Below are 12,663 nucleotides of genomic sequence, written 5' to 3'. Positions count from 1 at the left end.
ACACGATCAATCTTAGCAATCTTAGCCACCAGAAGTTTAGAGCTAGGTCGCCGCAGCACTTAGCCTCTCGACGAGATCTTAGCCGAACCCTTCGGCACCCCATTGTAACCCAATATTCTCATAATCAAGATCAGACAGGCAGGACGTAAGGGTTTTACCTCATTGAGGGCCCCGAACCTGGGTAAATCGCTCTCCCCGCTTGTCTATGAACCGATGTCTCGTGTCAGCTTACAGGATTCCATCAACCCTAAGCCCCTATCGGAGGGCATTGCCGAGGAGTACCCTCGACAATTGGCGCCGTCTGTGGGAACCCTGTCGGCACAAGATCGGTCATCGGCAGATCCAATCATGACATCGGCAGCTTCATCGACACCATCGTCGCCAAGTCTGGGAAGCCCGATTCGATTCGGCTCCTATGAATTCACCCCGCATAGCGACTCGTCTCGCTCGACCTTTTCTGATCTACAAGGAAACATGGAGATGACCTTCGGCAGCGTCCACTACAACGTCAACTCGGAAGGAGTCCTTCGACTGCTAGAACCACTCGCCTCCAGATCGACAGGTCCAAGCATGTCGTCATCAATCGACCTTTCGACTGGTCTGACGGACTCAGCGAATTCGCTCGCGCTATCGACTCCTCGTTCGACGTCGTCCATGTCGGTTGGATCTGACGATCCCGCATCTTCGGAGATGACCTCGTACTACTGCTTGCACTGCGATACCAGGCACGGGCTAGGATCAAACGACACGTCGTTCATCTGCAATGCCCAGTACTCGTCGGGAGAAGACATCGTCGACAGCATCGTCCAAGGTACTACCCGGAGAACAGCACGCCACCAGGTTTATGTCGCCAATAACACGGGAAACACAAGGCACAGGGGAGACGGAGATCACACCCCCCGCTCCAGCAGACGAGCAAGTTTCGAAAACAACGCCAGTAACAACAACAACGATTACACCATCGCGGACGAGGAGTGGGCAGCAGCCAAGGCAGCCGTGCTTAACAACACGCCGCTCCCCGCAGGAACCTCGGTTGGAACCCTCAACGCTTATCGCTCTATATTAGAAAAAAACCGGGAGCACCTATCGAAAGAGCAAGCCGCCCTCGAGAGACGCCTAACTGCTGCAGAACAATCTAGGAGAGGTTCGCGAGGAAGCGCCTCTCGAAGCACTCAAGGGGCAGGCAAGCACCGATCAAGATTATCCAGACTCTCGGAAGATGACGCCAGGGAAATAACGTCGAACCTGACCAAGTCTTTTATGACTACGGACACCGCGGGCATGCCACGGCCAAAAACCATCGCAGGAGCAACCGCCAACCTCGCGGCATACCTCATCAATCAGCGCCCTGAAGGTTCTATGGCCCAAGCCCATCGAGGTGCCCTAGAAAGTCTCGCGATACTGGGGGACAACCTGGTCCCGCGGAAGGAAAAGACCACGCTACTGGACAGTGGCTCAAAGCATCATGCGAGAGATGCTCGAGATGAAATCACCCAAAGCAGAATCGACAAAGCAAGGCGACGACGCGCCGCTAGGGAGGAATATGACAGTGATTCTTCGGATGAAAGCCAGGAGAACGATGGCGAGCTAAGGGGGGCCGATTGCTTAAGCTACAAAATCCGCGAGGCGATGCCACCCAGAAAGTTAAAACCTACTCCTACTGACGCCGCCAAATACGATGGACAGCAGGAGCCGAGGTCCTGGATAGACGACTACTTGCAGACTGTGATTCTGCACAAAGGAAATCAGATAGCAGCAATGCAATGCTTGCAGCTTTACCTGAAGGACTCAGCACGAGCTTGGTTAAGGGGTCTGCCGAAGGGTTCCATCAAATCATGGGACGACCTAGTAGACGCTTTCGTTGCCAATTTCCAAGCAACATACAAAAGGCCCGTCGGGATTGAGGAATTACGGCATTGCCAGTAAAAGCAGAAGGAATCTTAAACGCTGCTGATGACGTTTCTGCCGACAGAGCAATCGATGCCTTCAGCGATGGCATCCGACGTGAAAGCTACATAGAGGAACTCGGGCGCAAAAAACCAAAAACAATAACTAAGTTAATGGAAATCGCCAACAGCTGGGCTGATGGCGAGGACAACGTACGATGGCCACAACAGCGCAGTGATGACGAAGATGACGACTAGCCGAAGCACGATTCGGGTGGACGAAGGGATCGTCACAAGAAAAGGAAAAAACCGCAGGTACGACGATAGTAACCTGGTAGCCGCAGGATACTCCAATCGGCAGGACGATCGGGATGACGACAGACGATCCGATCGGCAGGATGGCAACCGGAACAACTCTGGAAACCGTGGCAACTACAAACCGCGACCACAGAGGACTTCCGAGCTACCCTTCGCCGAGCAGATCAACGCTCCTTGCTACTTGCACTCGTACATTGATTCTAAGGATAACAAAACGAAGTCAAGCCACCTGCTCAGAGATTGTAGGCAGTTCCTTGACATGGAGAAACTCATCCGGCAGAAGCAACAACAACCGCCACCACCACCACCACCACCGCAAAGACTGTGTCCGGCAGCTCAGCCTCATCAACCCAATGAGACGTTTCCACCACCACGTGGGCAGATGAGCATGATCCACAGGACAGGTGTTTCAAGAAGAGAAATGAAGAAGCTCACCCGAGAAATTAATCTGGCAGAAAGTATCATGGCGAACATCCCTGAGTATGTCGAGTGGTTGTCTCAGAGCATTGCGTTCAGCCGAGCAGGTCACCCGATGACCATACCAAAACCAGGACACGCTGCTTTAGTAGTCGAGGCACAAATCGGGGGGTTCAAGATGAGCAAAGTCTTCATGGATGGTGGAAGCGGACTAAACCTGATATTCGTCGACACAATCAAAAGTATGGGGATCACCATGAGGATGCTAGAAGAAACAGACACCTGCTTTCATGGGATTCTCCCCACTTCACCGGCGTACTCTCTTGGCAAAGTTTACCTGAATGTCGTCTTTGGCAAAACCGACAACTTCAGGAAGGAAAAGATCGAGTTTGAAGTCGTGAACTGGGAATCACAGTATCACGCTATACTCGGAAGACCAGCTTATGCCAAGTTCATGGTTGTACCACACTACGCATACATCAAGCTGAAAATGCCTGGGAACAACGGGACAAACATCACAGTCTATGGAAGTTTTTCACGCTCGGACAATTGTGATCGCGACTTTCAGAGGATTGCTGCGAAGTTTGGGTTAAAACAAGAAATTGCCGATCTTCCGTCCAAGACATCGCTACGCGATATTAAGGAAGAAAAACACATTAGGGAAATCAAGAAGAAGCCAGCCGACCTTGCTTCAGAAGCTTCGGCAGCAAAAGCTTCGGCAGTTGATGGCACAACAGTCTTAGGAGACAGCAATACACTGGCAATCGCTGTCGAGACCCCTAGTGAAATCAACGACGCTTTGAAAACCGCTAACGTGGTGGACAAGCCAGAAGATAAGAAGAACCTTTTCCTTGCTTAAAGTAGACGAATAATGTTTAGCTCTTTCTTTATTTTCAACAGGGCCCCCTTCTTTTTTCTCGCCCTTTAGTCCCGTGCTTACTTTATTAATGAGAACTTAAATTTTGATTCCTTGATAAGCATTGCAGTAATTCGGAGCATCTAATCCGCATCATCGTAAACCTTTGCTTACACCCCTCGGTGAACGATGGTGCAACGTAGCACGCGGCAAAAGATTGTGCTCCGAAAAAGCCTCTACGAGTGCTAAATGATGCAAAAATAAACAAGGACGATGACCTTTCCCTCTGCTATAGATGCCTCTACGAGCGCCGTAAATAGCAAGAGTTTGGAAATACATATAATACAACCCACGTTCGATATTTTACTTATGGAAATATCAAAGAACAACGGGCTCATCGGCAGAGTTGATGCTCCCGATATGTTCGGGAGCTGCTGCCGGAACATGCATCGGTTGAAAGCAAAGTTGCGCATACAACGGGTTTAGCAAGACCTGCAACACGAGCTGATCACTCAAACAATTTGCTGACCAACGAGTACACATACGTTTAAACGGGCAATTAAGATTTGCTCCTCCAGAATTTGCCAACGGCATTGACACGGTAAAAGTACATATACATGTATCTACCGAACATAAAGTTTCAACTATGCAATCCAAACGCTTGGATGAGGTAGCCAAATTACTTATTTACAATAAGAACTTAACCCTGAATTACTCTTGTGGAGTTTCTCTTTCTTCAGGTATCTTCGAATCCCCTTCAAGCTTGTCAACAATTATATTGGCGGGCAACACTACCTTCGGGTACAGCGTCTCCAAATCACCAACTGCGTTGGCGATAGTCAGCAGATTCGCCGAAGGATAACGTGCAAGGACGAGGACAAGTGTAAACCTGGCCCCTGCAAAAACCTGAGCTCGCACCAAATTCCGAATTTTCTTGGTATTCCCAAATTCAGACATCAGAGTCAACAGCGTAGGAGCGATCGCGTTCAAGGGGAATATCGTCCTCCAAATTACCCTCAGGGCTTTGTAGCACTTGTCGAAGAAATGGTGGACCTGCTGGACCCGATCCTGGAATTGTGCGACAGCCGAAGCTTTCGAGTGCTCCCTCCAGAAAATTTCCTCGGCTGATGACAGTTGAGTCAATGCGTTCACGCGCTCGTGAATCCGCTTATTCTCTTCAGCACGGTTCAGGGCTATGACTAGCAAAGGAATTGACGAAAGATCAGGCAACATGTTTTTGACAAAGAATAATAAGCACAAGGACCAGGAAACTTACAATTCAAACTTTCAGTGGCCTTATGCAGTTCAGTAAGAGCATAACGCTCTACGTCGGCTGCAATTTTGCCCTTCTTCCTGACAATGGCAGCCAAGGCATAGGTATTGCGCAGATCTTTTTCCATCTGCGCAATCCGATCCTTCATACGCTGGATTCGATCATCTTCAGAAAGAGCGCCTGAAGAATCATCGACAAACGCAGGCACTGGGAAAACCTGCAAAAAACAGTGTCAAAGGCATGACGGATCGCATCGCTTCAGCATCAGAAGTAACTCCCATCGGGAGAATGCAAGCATAAATATCATAACAAGGGTACATTAGCAACATTGCTAGCACGGAATTTATTACAATCACAAGTTTTGCGACAAAACAGTGTTTCACATCAATTCAAAAAGAAGTTTGTTACAACAATCAAGGAGCTTGAGTCTGGGTCGATAAACTTGGGCCAGCCGATGTTCTCTTTGATGAAACCAGTTCAAGGAGCTGACGTGCACACGTAAGAGCTGACGTTTTGAAGGTGCTTAAATCAATGAACTGCCCATCTTGATCTTTCGGAAGCTCCCTAGACATCTCCTCAATATCGGCCTTGAAGCCATGACCCATCATAAGTTGGAAGGCTAGGAGAGCACCATAAGTACGTGAAGTACGTTTGAATACCTCGATAACCTCCTTGGTGTTGACTGTGAAGGCATCGATCAGCTGCCCCAGAGTCTTGTCTTGACTGATCTTGGGGAAGATCATCGAGTGCATCCGCGCCATGGCACCTTTACCCTTATCAAGGAGCTCCCGTGTAAGCTGGTGTGCGGCAAGAGTCATTGACACACTGTTTGCCGGAGAGTTGTTTGGAACTTTATCCAAGGCATCGGCAGGGATGTCAGCGGCTTCTGTAAGGGAATGAAATGGGAAAAGTTACTATCAAAGGGTTGAATTTCCAAAGTGATAATCGACAGGGAAGCATAAAAAGAATTACCAAGCAAAGCCAAGGAAGATTGGCGAAGAAGTTCATCCTTTTCGGTCACCCGAGCTTCGGCGACCAGCCTAGACGCCTCCTCTTCCTTCAGCTTCTCCTTCAGCCTGCTGAGTTCCTCCTTCAGGGAGTCGACCTCTTGGCGAGCAGCGGCGGCTATTTTGTTTGTGCCTTCCAACTTCAAGGAAGAGGAGTTAACTTCCCTCTGCAGCCGAACCTTGTCCGCTTCCAGAGAAGTAAATTGGGAGGCGAAGGCCTCCAAGGAAGATATAACGTCTCACAGATCCTTAAGGAAAGGGGAAAATAAATGTTTGACGAAGAATCATTAACCAAGGCACATTCAGGAAAGTTTGCGGTACGATCAAGAAAGACTTACAGTTTTTTCTGAAGGAGGAGTTGCGGCGGCGACGGTCGAAGGAATATCCTTCCCCTTAGAAAGGGAGGAGGCAGTCGATATTTGAGCCGTGGGGGTTGCAGTAGGATCCGAAGCTTCGGAAGCTGCGACGTCTGGCAGAGCGGCGTCAGATTTGGCCTTCTTAGGCGGGGGCTCGATGAGACCTTCGTCACTATGAAAGAAAATGGTTAGCAAAAATTATGAGAGAAATACGAACTCTAGGAAAAAGGCACTTACAGGTCAAAAAGATCGTCTTCATCGGCAAAGCCGCCAGTTGACCTCTTCACAGGCGGAGCTCTAACCTCCTCCACAGCTGCATTAATAAAGGCATCATGATCAGCGTCGTCATCACGCACTGATCCCGCTGTGTCGCAAGTATCGTTGGCTGGGAGAGGAGGATCGGCAAAGACAGCTTCGGAATCTATCGGATCATCATGTTCGGCAGTATGAAAATCGACAGGAGTTGAGGAACCTCTTCCTTCGGAAGTGTCGTTTGGTAAATCATGCAAGTTTTCAGAAACTATGGGAATCTGGCAAAGAAAGGAGTAAATGAGAACAATAGTAGTTGTGTCAGCAAAGTGGAACAGGGTAATAAGAGTATAAGAAGAAAAATTCACCTCTGTCAACGGATGATCGGCATCAAGAGGAGAATAGGATGATATCAACGGGATCGAGTCTTCCTGGCTAAAGAGAGTGAGGCGACGAACTTCATCAAGCAGCTCCTTTTCCGATAGTTCAGCAATGTTTATCCTGGTTTCATCCTTTTGACCTGAATATAACCACATCGACGAACCCTGACCATGATTGGCTGGACTCGACGTTTCAAGAAAACCGCAGCCACCTCTGTACCAATCATGGTTTGGCCGTCGGTTTCTTTGATCCGAAGAAATTTGGCAAATAATTCGTCGGCTGTTGTCTTTTCGTCGGGAGAAAGAATATTCTTCCAAGAATGCCTAGGCTTGGCTTCAAGGACGTCGGCAAAGCGAGGAAGCTGGGACTCGGTTGTTGAGGAATCCTTAACATAAAACCATTTCAGTCTCCATCCTTGCACAGATTCTCTCATTGGGAAACTGAAATAGTTGACCTCTGAACGAACAACAAACCCCACTCCCCCAATGACAAAGGGTCCATTGCTACTACTGTATCTCTTTACGAAGAATATTTTCTTCCACGACCCAAAGTGAGGCTCGATGCCCAAGAACGCTTCACAAAGGGTGATGAACACAGCAACGTGGAGGATTGAGTTAGGAGTGAGTTGCCACAGTTGGATTTCGTAAGTCCGTAGAAGACGATGGAGGAACTCGTGAGCAGGAAGTGAAAGACCCCGATACAAGAACGACAGGAACATCACGATAAAACCAGCAGGAGGATTGGGCCGAGAGATCGCACCTGGGAGAACCACATCCTCCTCATCGGAGGAGATTAGCCCAAGGCTTCGGGCCCTCTTCTCATCACGCTTTGTGATGGAGGACGCTAGCCAGTCTCCGGGTTTGGCTGCGGCTACCGAGCTTGGCGACGCCGATGGCGTCGGAGCTGGGGGAGGAGCATCTGGCGCGCTTCTCTTCGGAAGGTTCGAGGAGGTCTTGGCGGCGGCGCCACCGCTCGTGGAGCTGGCAGCGGCGGCGAGGTTCTTCTTCTTCACCATCGCAAGATCTGGAGAAGATCTGAAAACGGTGACGGCGGCGCGGCGGTTGTGAAGAGAAAGGTAGAAGAAGAACAGAGGATGCTACGATGAATATGAGAGAATGCTAAGGATTTTTTCCTAAGAGATTTTAAGAAGAGGAAAACTTGAGGATTGCGTGGGCACGTGTCGTTGCTGCCAGTTCATTAAGAGGACCTTTTCTCCATCGTTGATCGCGGAATCGAGGAGGCACCTTGGTAACTGTACGAGGAAGGCAGATATTACTTAAAAACAGAGCCAGGCAGAGGTAGGATGGGCCCAGCGGGTCGCGTCCTGTCAGTCAAAATCAAAGTAACAATAACGACATCAGTGACGTCGTGAGGAACGCTCGAAGCATTCGAAGAAATGTAAAAGGTATCGGATGGTGATCTTGAGTCTATGTACGGATCGTGAGCATCCGCACCTAGACTCGGGGGCTACTCCCATCGGGAGCGCTGGACGCGCACCCGATAAAATGAGCACTCGAAGATATTCTTGTGAAGAAATATTTGTAGAAAAGGATGGAATGCTCAGCTCGAGTCTGCACCCGGTTACAAGCGCCCGTGTCCAGACTCGGGGGCTACTCCCATCGGGAGCGCTGGATGCGCACCCGACAGAACTTTTTTGCACTCCAGGATCATGCCCGGGGACTTGATTCTGTGTAGGGTGACGTTGTTTTGCCATCGGCAGTTAACTAGCAAAAGTTGGGCACATTACTTATTATCCCTTAAGCGTTGAAAACTAATCGAAGAAAACAAGCCTTGGTACAAATGTATCGGATGACCCATGAAGACTTGCAGCAAAACTTCGGCAGAGAAAAACGTTCGAGTGGCACAACTTGAGTCTACGCACGGACTGCAAGCATCCGTACCTAGACTCGGGGGCTACTCCCATCGGGAGCGCTGGACGCGCACCCGATAGAAGAAGATGATGCTGATACAAGATGGACAAAAACAATCAAGGAGAAGAACATTAGGTGGAGGCATGCTTTAGTCTCTACCCGAATTATCTTCGACTAGACACTCGGGGGCTACTGACGTGGGCATTACCCTTCGGGTAACCGACATTGCCCTACCCTATACGATCTAACTAGAGCCCCATGAAGATACTCGATGGCAAGGCGAGCCACTTGGATGGTGCAGCAGAAGATTCCTTGGCGGGTAAGACAAGGAAGGAGCCGAAACAAGGAAAGTTTAGAGATAGAACTACTGTAAACCTAGTCGTACTCGGTTAGATCTCTTGAGACCTGGCCTCCTATATAAAGGCCAGGAGAGGGGCTGCCGAGGGACACGATCAATCTTAGCAATCTTAGCCACCAGAAGTTTAGAGCTAGGTCGCCGCAGCACTTAGCCTCTCGACGAGATCTTAGCCGAACCCTTCGGCACCCCATTGTAACCCAATATTCTCATAATCAAGATCAGACAGGCAGGACGTAAGGGTTTTACCTCACCGAGGGCCCCGAACCTGGGTAAATCGCTCTCCCCGCTTGTCTGTGAACCGATGTCTCGTGTCAGCTTACAGGATTCCATCAACCCTAAGCCCCTATCGGAGGGCATTGCCGAGGAGTACCCTCGACAACAGTAGGCAGAGTAGGTCTGGAGCTGTAAGGAGCTGGAGCGAGTAAAGAAAAGCCGACGGGAGATAGTGTCATGAAGATAGCGAAGGACACGAAGAAGATGACTATAGTGGACACTAGTGGGAGCAGCCATGAACTGACTCAGAATGTGGACTGGGTAGGAGATGTCAGGACGTGTGACAGCAAGGTAGACAAGACTCCCAACCAAGTGACGATAGCGAGTCGGGTCCGGAAGAGGATCACCATCAGTGGAACGGAGGCGGACATTGAGCTCCATAGGAGTCTCGACAATACGCTCAGCACCAAGAGCGGCACGAGTGAGAAGGTCCTGAATATACTTCTCCTGGGAGATATAGAAGCCATCGGAGGTACAGGAAACCTCAAGCCCAAGAAAGTAGCGGAGAGGACCAAGATCAGTCATGAGAAACTGATCGCGAAGACGAGCCTTGACAAAGGCAATGTACTCAGGGTCGTCGCCTGTGATGATCATGTCATCAACATAAAGAAGAAGTAGAGTCCGACCACGAGAGGATGTGTGGACAAAGAGCGCAGGGTCATGTGCACTAGGGACGAAACCAGCAGCGGTGACCACAGAGGCAAAACGCTGAAACCAGGCGCGAGGGGCTTTCTTAAGACCATAGAGAGAGCGCCGGAGATGACAGACCATGCCATCGGGAACAGAGTAGCCAGGAGGTGGCTGCATGTATACCTCCTCACTCAAATCACCGTTAAGAAAAGCATTCTGCACATCAAGCTGACAGACAGACCAGTGACGAACAGAAGCAACAGCAAGAAGAGTACGAGCAGTGGTCATGTGAGCCACTGGAGCAAAGGTCTCGTCATAGTCACGGCCATGCTCCTGCTGAAAGCCGCGAGCGACAAGTCGAGCCTTGTAGCGCTCAAGAGAACCATCGGAGCGAGTCTTGATCTTGTATACCCACTTGCAGGTGATGGGACGAACAGAGGAAGGAGGAGTGACAACATCCCAAGTGCCAGTACGCTCAAGAGCAGCAATCTCCTCAGCCATCGCTAGCTGCCATTCGGGATGAGCAAGGGCATCTCGATAAGAGGTCGGCTCAAGGGCAATAGAAAGACCGTAGTGAGTGGGAGAATAACGATCAGGAGGAGGACGAGGACGAGCACGAAGATGATGAGTCGGCTCGGACGGGGAGGGCATCGCATCAGAGGTAGATGGCATGTCAGGAGAAGCAGCCTCATCCTCACGGGAACGACGGGAGTAGTGAAAAGGGTAGGGAGGAACGACCGTAGGCGAGGAAGGGGACATGGGAGAGGAAGGTGTGGAGGTTGGGGACGGTGGGGAGGGAGGAGAGGAAGGTCTGGCGGGTGGAGGAGGAGAAGGTGGTGAGAGACTCAGCGGAGCAGGGACCGGAGGCACAGGAGGAGGTGAGTCAGGGAACATGAGAAAAGAGATATCATCCACCGAGAAGGAATAGGAGGAGGGACGCGAGTAGAAAGGATGGGACTCATCAAAAGTGACATCCCGAGATATGCGCATCCGACGACCAATAGGATCCCAACACTTATATCCTTTGTGCTCAGGGTTGTAGCCAAGGAAGACACACTCAACAGATTGAGCACTCAGCTTGGTGCGTTCGCGTGGAGCAAGAAGAACATAGCAAACGCAACCAAAAAGACGAAGGGTCGAGTAATCAGGAGTGTGACCAGTGAGACGCTCAAGAGGAATACCACCCTGTAAGGCTGTGGAAAGCTGAAGGTTGATGAGGAAGAGATGCAGCGATCATCATCGCACGAGCCGTCTCAAGCAGGTGGCGATGCTTGCGCTCAGCCACACCATTTTGGGCATGGGCGCCAGGGCAGGAGAACTGGGCAAGAGTGCCCTGCTCAGCAAGAAAACCACGCAACAGCTGGGAGATATACTCACCAGCAGAATCAGCCCGAAAGACACGTATAGGCGTGGAAAACTGAGTGTGGACCATGGCAGCAAAACGCTTGTATATCGAGAGAACCTCACTGCGAGAAGTCATAAAATAGATCCAAGTATGGCGAGAGAAATCATCGATAAAAATAACATAGTACCGTTGGCCCCCCTTGGAAGCAAAGGGAGCGGGACCCCATACATTTGAATGGACCAAATCAAAGGGACACTGAGATACAGACTCACTAGTAGGATAAGGTAACTGATTTTGTTTACCAAGCCTACAGCCATGACAACCCTGAAGCGAGACATCTCCTGAGACAGGCCCCAGAAGACCTCGACGAAGTAAAGACGACAAGCGAGAACCACAAAGATGACCAAGACGATGATGCCACTGCTGAAAGGAGGCGGTAGTGGAAGCAGCAAGCACACGTGGTGCAGTCGGTGAAGTGGTGGAAGAAGGAACATGAAGCCAGTCAAGCTCCCAAAGTCCCTGAGAGTCACGGCACCGAGGGCTAGCCCCAACCAGGGCCCGAGTGTGTGTGTCCTGAACAGAACAAGAATCGACATCAAGAATGACCCGACAACCAGAATCAGTAAGTTGAGCAGCGCAAAACAAATTCATGGTAAGACGGGGAACATGAGAAACATCAGGAACAGAAAAGGAGGGAGTAGAAAGAGTGCCACGACCAGCAACAGGAAGGGAAGTACCATCGGCAGTAAGAACACGAACAGGAAGAGGAAGATGATGAAGAGAAGAAAGAGAGGAAGAATTAGGAGACATGTGAAAAGAAGCTCCAGAATCCAGAACCCACGAAGATGTAGAGGAAACAGCCGCGGAGGCAGCAGTACCCGTCGAAGCAGAGCTGGAAGAGGCAAGAAGGCGCTGAAATCTCGCTATATCCTGCTCAGTGAAACCAGTGGTGACAGGCGCTGACGGTGGAGCACGAGGAGGCACACCGCGCTGCTTCTGATAGCAGTCAGACTCAAGGTGACCAGGCCTCCGACAGTGTGTGTAGAACCGAGGAGGACGAGGGCGACCCCCACTGTGAAAAGGACGAGCTCCTCCAGAAGTAGCAGTCGCTGGTGTGGGTAGAAGCGGCGGTGCAGGTGAAGTGGAAACTCGAGCAGCAAGAACAGAAGGTGTCCCAAGCAGTCCAGCACCGCGCAGACGAGTCTCCTCAGCACGAAGCTCAGTCAACACCTCTGAGATAGGAACACGGCCTGGAGCAAACAACTGAGCACGACGGGGCTCAAACTCTGGACGAAGTCGAGACAGGAACTCATGGATCCTCTGAAAGTCCATATCTGAACGTACTGTCCGGCAACACTGGCAAGTACCACAGACAGCACTGCGAAGGGAGTCAAGCTGGCGCTAGATCGCCGCACTCTGGGTGTAGAACTCATCAACAGTAGA

This window comes from Lolium perenne, chromosome 6, assembly GCF_019359855.2.
Source record: "Lolium perenne isolate Kyuss_39 chromosome 6, Kyuss_2.0, whole genome shotgun sequence".
Lineage (NCBI taxonomy): Eukaryota > Viridiplantae > Streptophyta > Magnoliopsida > Poales > Poaceae > Lolium > Lolium perenne.
The sequence above is the reverse complement of the archived record's forward strand: the minus strand, read 5'-3'. Positions refer to the sequence as shown.